General features: G+C 27.6%; 1 protein-coding gene across 2 annotated transcripts in view; it reads left to right on the top strand.

The window, feature by feature from the left end:
- The window catches only part of LOC113548368, a 30,272-nt gene continuing 16,582 nt past the window's right edge, over positions 1 to 13,690 (top strand). Inside the window, exons 1-2 of one of the 2 annotated variants that reach the window (XM_026949216.1) lie at positions 1 to 389; positions 6,266 to 6,358. The gene's annotated coding sequence lies outside the window, so the exon portion shown is untranslated. The remainder of the gene's footprint in view (positions 390 to 6,265; positions 6,359 to 13,690) is intronic. The other variant, XM_026949215.1, reaches the window with a different exon arrangement.

Below are 13,690 nucleotides of genomic sequence, written 5' to 3'. Positions count from 1 at the left end.
CGGGTACAGATGTCGTTCGGAGTTGACGCCGCCGCCGCCGCAGCGTACGACGCGTGTGCAACACCAGTCCGTCGCGGTCGCCGCCACGACTTACGCGCCCGCTGAACGCGCAAGTGTGTGACGTTACGCTGACCCGCCGCCCGAGCGAAGACAGCCAGTGCGGACGCCGCCGCGACACCCTGCACGCGACAACGGTAATATCAATTCCGTCGAGCGAACGCGGATCGCCCCGCCGGGTCTTCGTCACTCGCCGGCCGTTCGAGTAACATGCGCGCCGCCGCCGGAACAGCCGCAGCATCGCGACACGGACAGCAATGATCGTCCCGCCGTACCGCCGTTGCCCACCGTCACAACGTCGTACTCGTCAACTCGGCTACTGTACAAGAAAAGTGAGTAAACGAGTATACTTCGTCAATTGTATAAGTACAATATAAGTGTATTGAATAAGTTTCACGTTATTGTTAGACGTATAGAGTTACGTACGACGCAGACGTCATACGGCGAGGACGATTCCGGAAATTTGCGAAATTTTTTTTCGCGCAATGTCAACGTTACACTTGTTTGGACTCGTCAATAGGATTATACCAATACTCGTAGTGTAAGAAAAACACGATATTTTTGGGTACCGCAATGACCAAAGCTTATAATATTACGTATTTCAATAGTGTCCTAAAATATTCCGTTATAATTCCAAAATATATCTCTAATAACCGTGAAGATTTAAACCATAAGACCTGAAAGTCGTCAGAATATCAAATACAATAAGTCCAACAACTCGGAAAGCGTATAAACTACAAATATACGTGTAAATCTATTGCGTAGAATAATATTACTATAGTAGTAGTATATATATATATATAAAGGTAGTATACTGCAGGCATGACATGAAATATCTATTGACGAGATTGGAAATATTATGTAAATAAATTTAATGTGGGAAATTTACATACGCTGTAGGTACGATTGAATAAAATATTATATCGTGTGTTTGTCATATTATGTTTTGGATATTTAAAAATGATATCTGCTTCTCCCCCGTCCCCATTTTTTAAACGACGGTTGTATTGCGTCGTTCGTTTCAACTTCAAAGCCATTAGTCCTACGACTGTATAAAATATACAAAATTTGTGTTTCATCTACGCACCACACGCATAATGCATGAGTCACTGTATACCTATGCAGCATACACATCCTACCAGAAAGGCGACTCGTATATACGATATTACAATAATATACATAATTAAACCTCGTATAATATAATATTATATTAATACATTGGCGTGATTTTCAAAGTTGTTTAATCGCAGAAAATGTGAAATACGACTACGGTGGAAACCGATAAAAAGAAAATAATCTCGGTAACAGAAAAATAAATAAAAATAGTAGCTAGACATACTTCAAACATACGAGTAAGTGTTTGAAAATCACAAATAGCGAACTTGAGATAGCTAGGATATTGGTGCTTATATCTAATAGTCTACACAATACATGATATAAGGAAATATTTTTGTTATTCATCTGTTAAACATTTTTTTTTTTTTTAATGTTAAATTAACAAGTTACAAAATCGGATAAAAGTATTCACTTTTTGCTAAGTTAAACGTGATAATTAATTAAGCATAGATTTGAAAGTACTACAGGTACGATTGACGTTTCAATCCTTTTATCGAATTGCACGGCAATGCCAAATCTGGATAATTTACTGTGAATGAGAACATAATTTATTACAATAATAATGTTTAAATGAATAAACGAAATTGATACGAAAAAAAAAATAACTATATTAATAATAAAAATAATAAATAAATAAATAATTATAATATCTAATTAAACAAATTAGATACAATTCATTTAAAATCTACAATAATTTATAAATATATAATAAGGTGCTCGGGATAAATAAAATGTATAAATGTTATGTATTTAATCGGAAGTCTTGTGCAATTATACCTCTCGAGTAATGTTCGATTAAACAATTTTTATTTTTTATAATAAATGCGAACGATTTTAAGTCAGCTTGGAAAGTCTTTAAGTTTCTATTGATTTCTGTATAATGTATTCACTCAAATAATATAATAGACGTTTTTTATTACATTTAATTTTCGTTTTACCATGTCAATATATACACCACATTTCCTGAATAATATGTAAATATAGACTTTATAATCTTCATGAACTAATTTTTCTGGCAACGTTCATTTTTAATGTTACTTAAGTCACATAATTTTCATCGATCTTTAGTTACATTAGTTATCGCATAGTTTTAAATTGTTAACACACTTAAAATTCAATATTATAGACATAAAATTATATTTACGTACGTTGTAAAAGCACTTAAAAGATGGTTGACTATCGTCAGCAAATGTGATTTTTACTTTAAGATAGGCTTAGGGGTGGATTTATATTGACATATATGATATAATGAAAGATAGCGATGGCATCTTTTTTAAAAGTACCTACGATTTAGAACGAATCTAAAATAAAAACCAAGACGTAGTATATTGTGTGTACGTATAGTGACAACAACCGGCAGAAAAATTATAAGCATTTCGTATAAAACCTGATAAGCATTTTACGTTTTGATGTTTAAATTCATATATTATGTTCATCTGTTATATGAATGCATGGTGTACATCAGTGTCACAGGTAGTGCGAGAAGGGTGTTAAAGGTTAGGTGATATTATCACGAGATACCTATGTCATACATACACTCGCATGAAATAAATTTGACCAGAATTTGACACTAGATTATGCAGTAGAGTATTTTAATTACCGATAGGAGGGAATGTGTCATGAATCATAACGTTTTGCTCTACTGGTGGGTGTACAGAACGGAAATGACGGCCCTAATTATTGTTTATTATTGCGTTTTTGTTCTTTAATTTTATTTAATGTATCGCTTAAAAAACACAAAAGAGACGTTCGACAATATATTTTATGCATCTAAAATCGAATTTATTTAAATCGATTATTTAATTATAAAATCGTTAGAAATCAAACATTGCGAGCCAAACAATGATTTTCCTGTATCGATATTTTCCTTAAGTCGTAATGAACAATTGGTTTACTTAACGATATTTACCAAAAAAATCATAGAGGGTAAAATGGTTGTTTGCTACTTACTAGTTACTACCATATAAAAATAAAAAATAAATTTAAAGGGTCCGAATATTTGCATAATACGCCAGCGTTGAATGAAGGTTTTTATTTATTTATTATGTTTTAACTTTTTTTTAAAGGTGTTAAAAATATTTCCATGTAGATACGATTACATTTTTGTTTATACTATCTTAAGTAGTTTTTATTTCATGTATTATATAGGTAATTAATTTAAAATTAAAATATCTTAAGTAGATATATTTAATCGTGTAAATTTGTTTGTTGAACAAAATAAATAAAAATCTAAAAAATAAATCTATGTAATGAATTCAATTTTACTTAATATTACGTTAATTATTATTTTCAGTAGGTACAAACGACCATATTATTCAAATATATATTGTTGTTTTATGATTTGTCACACAAAGTTTTATAATGATCATTAATACATCATTAATAATAAAATTACCATTATTTTATTTTTAAGGACGTTATTATTAATATGGCTATTTTCATTAATAATAGTCAACATCGCTAAAGTAGATGTACCTATGCATAATATACAACAATTATGTTATGAACTCGACGGGTAGGCTGGCAGGAGCGGTTGCGGCCTCGAGTCATGGATGCATGTTGGTTGAGGGGAGGGTAGGGTAGGGGGAAGAGAGGTCTAGAGAGGTACGTACCGTTTTCGGATCAATATCTCATCTGCCAACGTACCACAGAACAGGACGTTACTGTCAATCCATTTTATTAATATACGATCCGTGCGCGTACATATTAAACGTTAACCGAGCGTACAGACCAGATAAACGACTGTTTGATAGGTTCCATCTGTTCTGAATGTATACACTGTAATATTATATAATAAACATAATATATTAAGTGTGAGTGTGTATATTTTTACATTTTTTTTACCCTTATAACCATTAGAGAAACTTGGGATTTTTCCTATAGTCGGTAAAATATCAAATTACGAGTTTTTCTGCACGGGAATTGTGACGGGCTCGTTTATTATAAATTATAATACAAAATAGCACGAGAAAAATATTGAGCACATATTATCTGGCATGTGTTGAAACGTGAAACTAACAAACCAACACCTTACATTTGAATAATTTTAAATATTATTTTTATTTTTTATAATATTACACTATTAATTTAATAAATCATTAAATAAACCATAGTAATTGAAATTATCTAAACATTATAATGATATTAATTTTGATTTAATCTTATAATTTTACATGTTTGACAATATGAGGAAAAAAATTTCATAAGTATTTATTTTATAAACACATTTTTCTTACAGTCAAATTTGTATGACTTTAGGAAGTATGTATGCATATTACAAATTATATAATTTTATATTAATATATAAATACTACTCAACGATTTGTATTTATCTTCAAATATCTGATTAATTATGTTAATTATCATAAAAAATAAATTCATTAATGTTCTGTGTAAGAATATTCGTATTTATAATATATATTATTAAGTTCAGATTAAAATAATTTGAGGAAGTATTTACAAGATAAAATAATATTTTCATGGCCAGGGCTCGAATTATAGTACTAAAAATATTGACATTTGCACTGTGATAACTAGTATTTTCTAAAACAAAGCATAAATAAAATTTATTGTTTCTGTATGCATCAATTCAATTACTTTTTAAATTTAACTGTTAAAATGAATGAATTAATACATAATAATAATGATTAATAAAGACACTTGAAAGAATAAAGAATGATACGAAAATACCTGTCAAGAGTAAAACAAAGACAGGGGACAAAGCCTTATAGAGGTGTAGACTATATAGTAGGAGTGGTCGACCCCATATAGTTTGGAATGAAGGCAAAACAAATAATAAGAAGAAGATATGTATAATGTATATATGTATATATAATTTACTTTATAGCAATAAAAAAAATAATAAAAAACTTTTCCAATACGTTATTTAGTACTCGGTGTAACGATGTCATTATTATCAAATACTTCATAAAGTTCACTGTATAATACTGAGTAATACTTCAAAACAATTCTCCTGCTACAGTAAGTTAGTTCAATAAATCCAGCATACGACGAATGCTAATTCATAATGTCACTATGTAATAATTATTGAAATCGTGATAACTATCATTATTATTATTTTCAGAAAATCTATGGTGTTTCAAACACTTTTCTGTAACCTGACATGACAACTCTATAAATTATACAAACAAAATAATAATCCTTTTTCATTAACCGTAAATCCTTGTGAGATCCTTTCGAATTCCGCAAAATTTTCTCTTTATGTTCACTTTTACATTATGAATCGAAGGTACTGTCGAAAATTTAAGTTTCTACCTATCATAATTTATAGGCATAATTTATTTACATGTTGATTGAGTTTTTAAGCTAATTCAGTTATGACAAAGTCACTTATATATGTATATAAAGATAAAAATGAAAAGAAACTTAAAAATATGGTGCTAAACTGGTATATAATCGTTTTGATGTATTTTAGTTTACGAACTAATCATCATCAGACTCACCTCGCTTTGTGAAATGAAAATGAGAATAAATTCACCCGTGGTGAATTGAATTTAACATTTTGGTATATTTTTTAAACGCAATTCAAATTATTCTTTAAATAATTCCATAGCAACCCACTAGTGAGCTGACTAGTATATTTCAATTTTCTTTCTAATTTAACTTTACCTAACCAATGGAGACTCTATTAAAAATTATTTGATTTTCATGAACGAAAATGAAATTTATTTATTAGCCACTCTACATCAACAAATGTGGTTGAAAAAAGAAGTTTACTTAGCACACCTACTGAGTCTCAAAAAATCTATTGATATAACTTTTATTTAAATCGGTATAATAGTTTCTGAGATTAGCCATGAGTTAGAAAACAATTTATTCTGCATTAATTTATTTATAATGGGTGGGTGTTAGCTTAATTAGTAAGATGTATTTGTATAGTTGGTTGTTTAAAATTATTAAAAGCATTAACGTGCGTAGAATACATTAGTAGGGCATGTAATACAAGATATTACTCGCTTTTACCTCTAAAAAAAATGTTGTACATTTTCTTTCAGTAAAACATATTATTTGTTTGTAATTTTTTTGTAAAAATATATTTACTAACTGAATTTCAAATCGTTTTTTTTACTAGCACACAGGTGGCGGCTTGAGTCTTCAAAACTCAAGGAGCAAGTTTGAAAACAACCCATCTACCCACCTACAAACTATATTTACTACGGCCGACGTAATATTTTAAGGTTTTTCTTAAGTTAAATATTTTATTAACTATTACAGTCCCTGCTAGCACAATGATTTTACTCGTCTATAACTTTTCATTATACATTTCTGAAGTAGATTTTTTTTTTAATAACATTTTTAATTTATCAATATCACAATTTTTTTAGAAAAAAAGGATCTCCTAGCGTGTATAAATAGATTCTAAGAGTCACAAAATATGTAGTTGTATACTCTGTGTATTCTGTGCGCATGCTTGTAATTAAGAATATTAAAGGAGGGGTTCTTTTATTCCTCATTGGTAGCTTTCATCGATCAGAAAATGATAGAATTCAACACAATTATTGGAGAGAAAAAAAGAATACGAGTAAAATATATTCAACAACTCTTGTCATGCGAGCAAGATACTCAAGTATTTACACCATTATTTCGAGTTAGGTAATCCATTGTAGTAGTATTATGGTTTTAATTAATAAACAAAATATATATATAACAATTTCAAAGATCATAATAAAATATTTATTTTTTGTACACAAAATAATTATTAACATTTTATAATTTATAGTTTTATAATTAAATTTACAGAGGAACTTACTAGTTGCATTAACCTCTTTTGGAGAAGATAATAACAAAAGTGTAATATGCTTAAGCACAAGCTTACAATTGTAAATAAATTAACTTAACATTATAAATATTATTAAATAGAAGATTATTGAATTAGAGGCACAAAAAAATAGATAGTTAAATTATTTTTAACAGTATCAAAGTACCAAAAGTAAATACTGTATAGGTACATACTTTTTATAGTATGAAATATCGAATTACGGAGATAATATTAAATTTGGTTATTTTATTATTTAATAATACACGCTAAACATTTTATTGCGCTTTTCGCTGCTTATAATTAATATTTTTCTTATGGTAATTGTTACTTGAGAGCGCTAGTACCAAATTCCAGGTCATGACAGTCCGCATATATATACATATATTTTCCGAAAATTTACGGCCTGAGAATAAACGTTTTACCACTCTCCGGATTTTTACAGTCCAGATAATAATTACATTCTAGAATCCTACGGTTTATACGATTATTTTCTGTAATTTTAAGTGCGTCTGTTTATCAGTGTAATCTTTATTCTCCGAGCTACGAAGCAAAAGGAGCAACAAATAATAAAATGTATTATGGTAAAAATGTTAAATAATATTAAATTGGTATTGCGGAGAGCGCGAAGTCTCCTCCCAGCTTTTCTAGTTCAAAACTTTCACATCTACACCGACTGTACTTCGTTTGCGCATCACCATTGTTCATTTCGACCTTTTTTGCAAGACACTTGCGCATAATTCGATTTTTGGTTTATGCATAGCTTGCACATCGTCCGTTTACCTTACGTCAAATTATCGTTTATAATTTGCGCATTAAAATATTTTAATTATTTAACTTAATAACTGAAAGAGATTAAGAGTACCCAAAAGTACAAGTTGTTTGCTAATACTTTTAGCTTGACACCCATGATTTTCAATTTCCGATATTGTGTATGTTTTTTTTTTTTGTATTTTCTTTTTTTTTTTACGACCATATAGTACCTATGGCAAGATTAATTAAATAGCTGAAATGTATAGATGACTGGAAACCATAACCAACCCGTAGATTTATTTAATCGTAAATGTTTATTGTTTTTGTGTTAAAATTATCTCTATATCATTTAAAATTTGATTGATTAAGTAAATTTATTTTTAAATGATTCTCGGAGTATGCTCAACTTTTTTTCTTTTAAAATAATATAGCAACTTAAAATTTAATTTTTAAAATTCTTAAATACACTAGAAACCTAACCTAACCATATTATTGAGTTCTCGAGTATTTTTTTTTTTTTTATTATTTAAGGAATGTGTTGTAAAGATACATACTTACTCCTATTTTTCAAATGATAATCCTCTTTTTGTATTGTAAATTATATAGAAGTTACTATTTCTGAAAACGTTGACGTATCAAACTCAAATTTTGAATGAGTAGTTTTCGGGTTATTCACTTTATATTAAGTGTATCACTAAAGATATTGGCCTATGAAAATAGATTGGAAAATATTAGGATTATGATAATTTGAAAATGTTAGTAATTTATATTAATTTAACAATAATTATAATAATTTATAAAAATTCTTCAACTTTTATAAATATTAGATTCAAATGTATTTAACATTATTATAATTATTTTATATTTATAAAAATTATTATTATTTTTATTATTTATAATTTTGTAAAACTATTTTTGAGAACTGTTATCTTTAATATAAATATTATAATACCTAACTTATAAACTACTTGTTCAAATGTTTAATTAGATTCATCAAAATTTAAAAAATATATATATTAATTTAATAATTTACAATAAAAAGAAGTTTATCATTTAAAAACAAAAGTTTGTATCACCACAGGATACTTTCTAAGCAGTTTAAACAATTTCAATATTTTTTAAAATATGGTATTTAAGTATACTAAACAATTTTAAAAATCAGAATAAAAATAAATACCGTAAAATGGGGTAACTTTTGCCCACCGTTGGAATTTTAAATACTTCTGTATGCTGTGATATGTAACTATTATCAAAATGTTGTGGTGGTTTCCGATAGTTGACAACATTGGTAATAGAATATAACAACAGTTTTTGCTGTTATCACCTTTTTTGTTATTATAAACAATTTTGTTTGTATACTATACGATATACAGTTTTTTCTAACAGTAAAAAATCACTCTTTCTAACTTATAGTTCGTTCGTTGTAAGAAAATCGTCGTTGAACTCGGTTATTGTTTCACATATATAATAGTATTAATAAAGTATTTATTGAAAATTTAAAAAAACCAAATGTGTTGTTGGAAAATTACATTGTCTAACTCAGGGTAACTATGTCCCACTGTTATATTATAATAGTGATACCTATAGCTAAAATCTGAATCGAAAATTTTTTTTTACATTTTTGGTTTTATTATGTTGAAATATTATTGTTTCAAATGGTCTTTTTAGGTACTTTAAGCAAGCACTTACCTACTTTATTTGTATGGTTTTTGTATTTAGTACATACATGTATTGAATTTTCAAAGCAAATCAAAATTGTTTTCCTTAAAATGGTTGTTTTATTTGTTAATTTAGCTTATTTTACCATAAAAATTAATTTAATTAATTCTTAAGAATTTGTTAATTAATCTAGCATAGGGTAACTTTGACCCAAAGTAACAGGAACGGTAAATATATGAAAATATTTTGAGGTGGGTTAGAGTTACCTTATTTCCGAATAATATTGGCTCAAATTTTTGAAAAGTTTTTATAGTTAAAAAATTAAAAATTAGATTTTGCAGAAAGCATGTGTGAATCCATTCATTTATTTAAATATTTTTTTAAAGTGAAAGCTAGGTAAAATTAGCCCTAAAGTTAAAAAACGCTGAAGAATGGTACGAAGTTACCTTATTTGTGGCCGTGAGGGTACATTATTAAATTAAATTATGGAGGTGAATATACTTAGTGAATCAAACTGCATACTTACTCATTACAATGAATTATAATAGTTAATACATTTTCAAGTTCAACCAGAAGCCGATACTTTTTAAATTTTTCTTTTTATTTTACATAGTTTCGGTCTTAACTATACTGGATAAACATAGATCTTTTCATATTTTTCTTTTCTATGACAAGTCTCGAAGTTTTGCTATGCAACTTCCGGTTGAACTATGTTCATTTCTATTTTTATAATTTGATCTTCCTGTATAAAACCCGCTTTTTCCATATGTTTTTTATATATATATATATGAATATATAGTACTTACATTTTCAAGTGTGTTCAAATCATTGAAGTTTCCTTATTTACTTTATGATGTTAGACTTTTAATATAACTGTCTTAGATATTCTTTCGATATTAGTTCTTTTAGATTCACTACTCTCTCAAAATTTCATCTAAACGAAGTTCACAAATTGTCCTCAACATTTTTTTTTTTCAAAAGTCTTAGGTTATTTTGTTTTGTATATACCATATGTTACGTTCACATCTTATAGTCATAAATCACTGCCGGTCCCGTTAATGTATGGCACATTTTTTAGGTCTTTAGGTTTTTCGATAAAATCCTTTGTGATCACTAAGATTGTGTCATAGCGTAGATACTTGAATTCTTTCACCGCAGGGATTTGAAACTTTCTTGGTAATAAGAATATTATTATTTTCTATATTATACACATTTTCTAAATATTATATTATTTTCTAATTTAGACTTATTTTAAATAATTTATAATATACTACAGTATACGTTGTTAATATTTGACTTATAATTTTATAAAAATAATTGATTATAATATTTATAATATAAGAAATATATAATGTCATATTTTGACAAAAAATAGTATAATAATATGTTCTATCTATCAATTAAAATATAAGTTGATACACTGTATCCTTTAAGAATCGTGTGATCAGTGATGTATCGTTTAATTCAAATTTAACATATCCGTTAAAGTAATCGATTTAATGACGAAATACAGTAAAAACCAACTATGCAGCAGAGACGAGCTCCCCGATTTTTTTATTTACATTTAAATTCTGTGTTATAAACACATAGTACATAAAATACATAGTCGTTGTGTTTTGACATAACTCGTGATGTCATACGTATTATAATAATTAATTTTTCGTTTGTGATTATAATAACCAAAAATCAAACAATAATAATACAGCCATTAGGATGGTACCACTCGAGGATCACTGTGTTGATGATCATTTATTATTATATTTTATTTTGGTCATTTCCCAGTCGTATATACTTATAAGTGGTCAAAACCTATTATTAACAACCCATTCACAACACATTATTAATGTTATTACTATCAAAATGTTACTCTGGATAAAACGTACCTATAGTCAATGTTTAAAAATGCATTACGCTGCCCAATGTTATTATTGAATTCAAAATGTCATATAATTTTACCGGTAAAAATTATAAAATGGGATGTAAATAATATAGTAGCTAATAAAGTATTATTCCATTTATACCCAATTCCTAACCCATATAATGCATTTACGCAGATAACTATTTAGGCGTTAAATATTCGACATTTCAGTCTGATAAATTATGTCTGTCAGTTGACGTTCATTAAACGTCCGAAGGCCTTGTTCCGGATACCGAGATTGCGCTCGTGTGTCACATAATTGTGTTGGCTGGGTGGCACGATGGCGTTGGTAAGTGCGGAAGTGATGAAGTACCCGCAGTATTCAAATGAAGTTGGTTCACAGTGCCTTTTTACCGGAAAGATCAATATTGCGAAAAATACATTGGATATGGCCTATATATTATTTTATTCGTTTTTAATAAAAAAAAAAAATACAAAAATACAGTGAACATACTGAGTAAAATTTTCAATTTTTTTATATCAGGTTTATTCAACGGGTAACAATAATAATAAACAGAATAATACACATTCGCCCTTCGTTCAATATATACCGTTAGGTTATGAAAATATTGTCTAATACCTTAACATGTAATAATTTACTCTTATGAAATTCAAAATATATTAATATAACAGCTAAAATAAATCTATGGTATAAATATTAAAATATTATCCCGATAAAATAATTCAATAAATAAATGATAAATGTATTATTTACAGATCTTAACTTATTGGTGTCGATACTATCATTAAGGGTCGCAGACATATTGTATTATATGTCTTTATCAATTGTAGTCACTTGTATCCGTATAACACATAATAAATTGGTGCATTATATGGGTATAAAACCATGGATTGAATTTTTTAGTTTCTATGATGTTATTAAAAAAAATTTAAAACTTGTTGCATAAAACAACATGAAACCTATACTAGAAATTTGTTTACATAAGTCACAAACCGATGTGGAAATAAAATATATTAAAATCGTTGCACTATGCTATCTGATAGGGGTTAAATGTTTGAAAAACTGATGGTTGGTGAATTTTTAAATACAATATTTACAGTGTATCTATAGTATACAGACTTGGTCATGTTTTAGACTTTAAGCAAAGTGATATCATATTTTTTAGTATAATAATTTTAAATGAAACTGCTGACATACATAAATATTTAGTATAATAATAAATGAATATATTCGTAATATTCGTATATTTTAATATATAGTTAATAGTTATGTTTTCTGAATTTGTAACACGACAAATTTAAAATAACACAAAACTATAAAATCAAAGAGCAAATTGTATTATTTAAAAAATAAATTAAAATATATAACTAGGTTATGTAAAATAATTTACGTAAAAACATAATTAAAAAACTATACAAGTAGGTATCTAAAAAAATAAAAATTATTTCTCCTCATTGTTTTGCGTTTGTTTAATAATTGTGCATTTGTATAATATTTTAGGCATGATAATTTCTTTCTCCGATTTTTTAGTCTAGTCAGCTATTTATTTTTTATCTTAACACAATATTTTCTCAGATGTTATTATTTTAATATTTTAAATTAAACATTTATTGAAATTGTTTATTTTCTGACAAAAAGTCCCTTAAACTTTTTGAAACCATGGTGGAAATTTTAATATTAAAAATGTGCATAATGTTATTCTTTGATAAATAATAACAAAAAGAGACCTCTATATAGAAAGTTTGCTGATTTGTCATTCATTAACATTGACAAAATATTATCCCTGGTAATATTTTATGAATCTTTCATAATTAGCTTTTCTGAAATCCCGAAACGCATGAAATGCGTTTGATACAGTCAGAAAGAAGTTTTACAATATATCATCATCATTAGTTTTAGAATAAAACATAACTTTGAGAGATTAAGGTATTCCGCAGAACCTTTCTTAAAAAGAAATAATTTATTACTAGCGGTCATTGATACAGATAATAAAATACAAATACGTTGTAAAGATACGCGATAGATATAAGCTCTTAGTCGACCCAGTTGATGCCATCACATTCTGTTAAAATGTACGACGTTTAGATGACTCCTGTAAAATTTGTATCGCCAAACTACCAATCACTTGAATTGTAAACTTCGACAAACCTCTAAACTCATAAACTTTAGCCTTGAGAGAGAATTTCAGCTCTCAGTCTAACATTCTTAGTCTTTAATGTAACTATTGTATAAGTCATTCATTTAATAAATTTAGGTATGAATACAATGTATAGCTCCTTAAATTAACTCGTTTGTGTTTCTTGCAATTATAGTATGCATCATAAGATAGTGTTAACCTTTTTTAGTTTTTAGATTTGATATTGGTGTAGTAGGCTTATTGATCAACTTCTAAAAATAATCCAGTATAGAAATAAGACCTGAGCGTTGAGTTGTTGAAACTAAATTAAAT

The sequence above is a fragment of the Rhopalosiphum maidis genome, chromosome 4, assembly GCF_003676215.2.
Source record: "Rhopalosiphum maidis isolate BTI-1 chromosome 4, ASM367621v3, whole genome shotgun sequence".
Lineage (NCBI taxonomy): Eukaryota > Metazoa > Arthropoda > Insecta > Hemiptera > Aphididae > Rhopalosiphum > Rhopalosiphum maidis.
The sequence above is the reverse complement of the archived record's forward strand: the minus strand, read 5'-3'. Positions and strand labels throughout refer to the sequence as shown.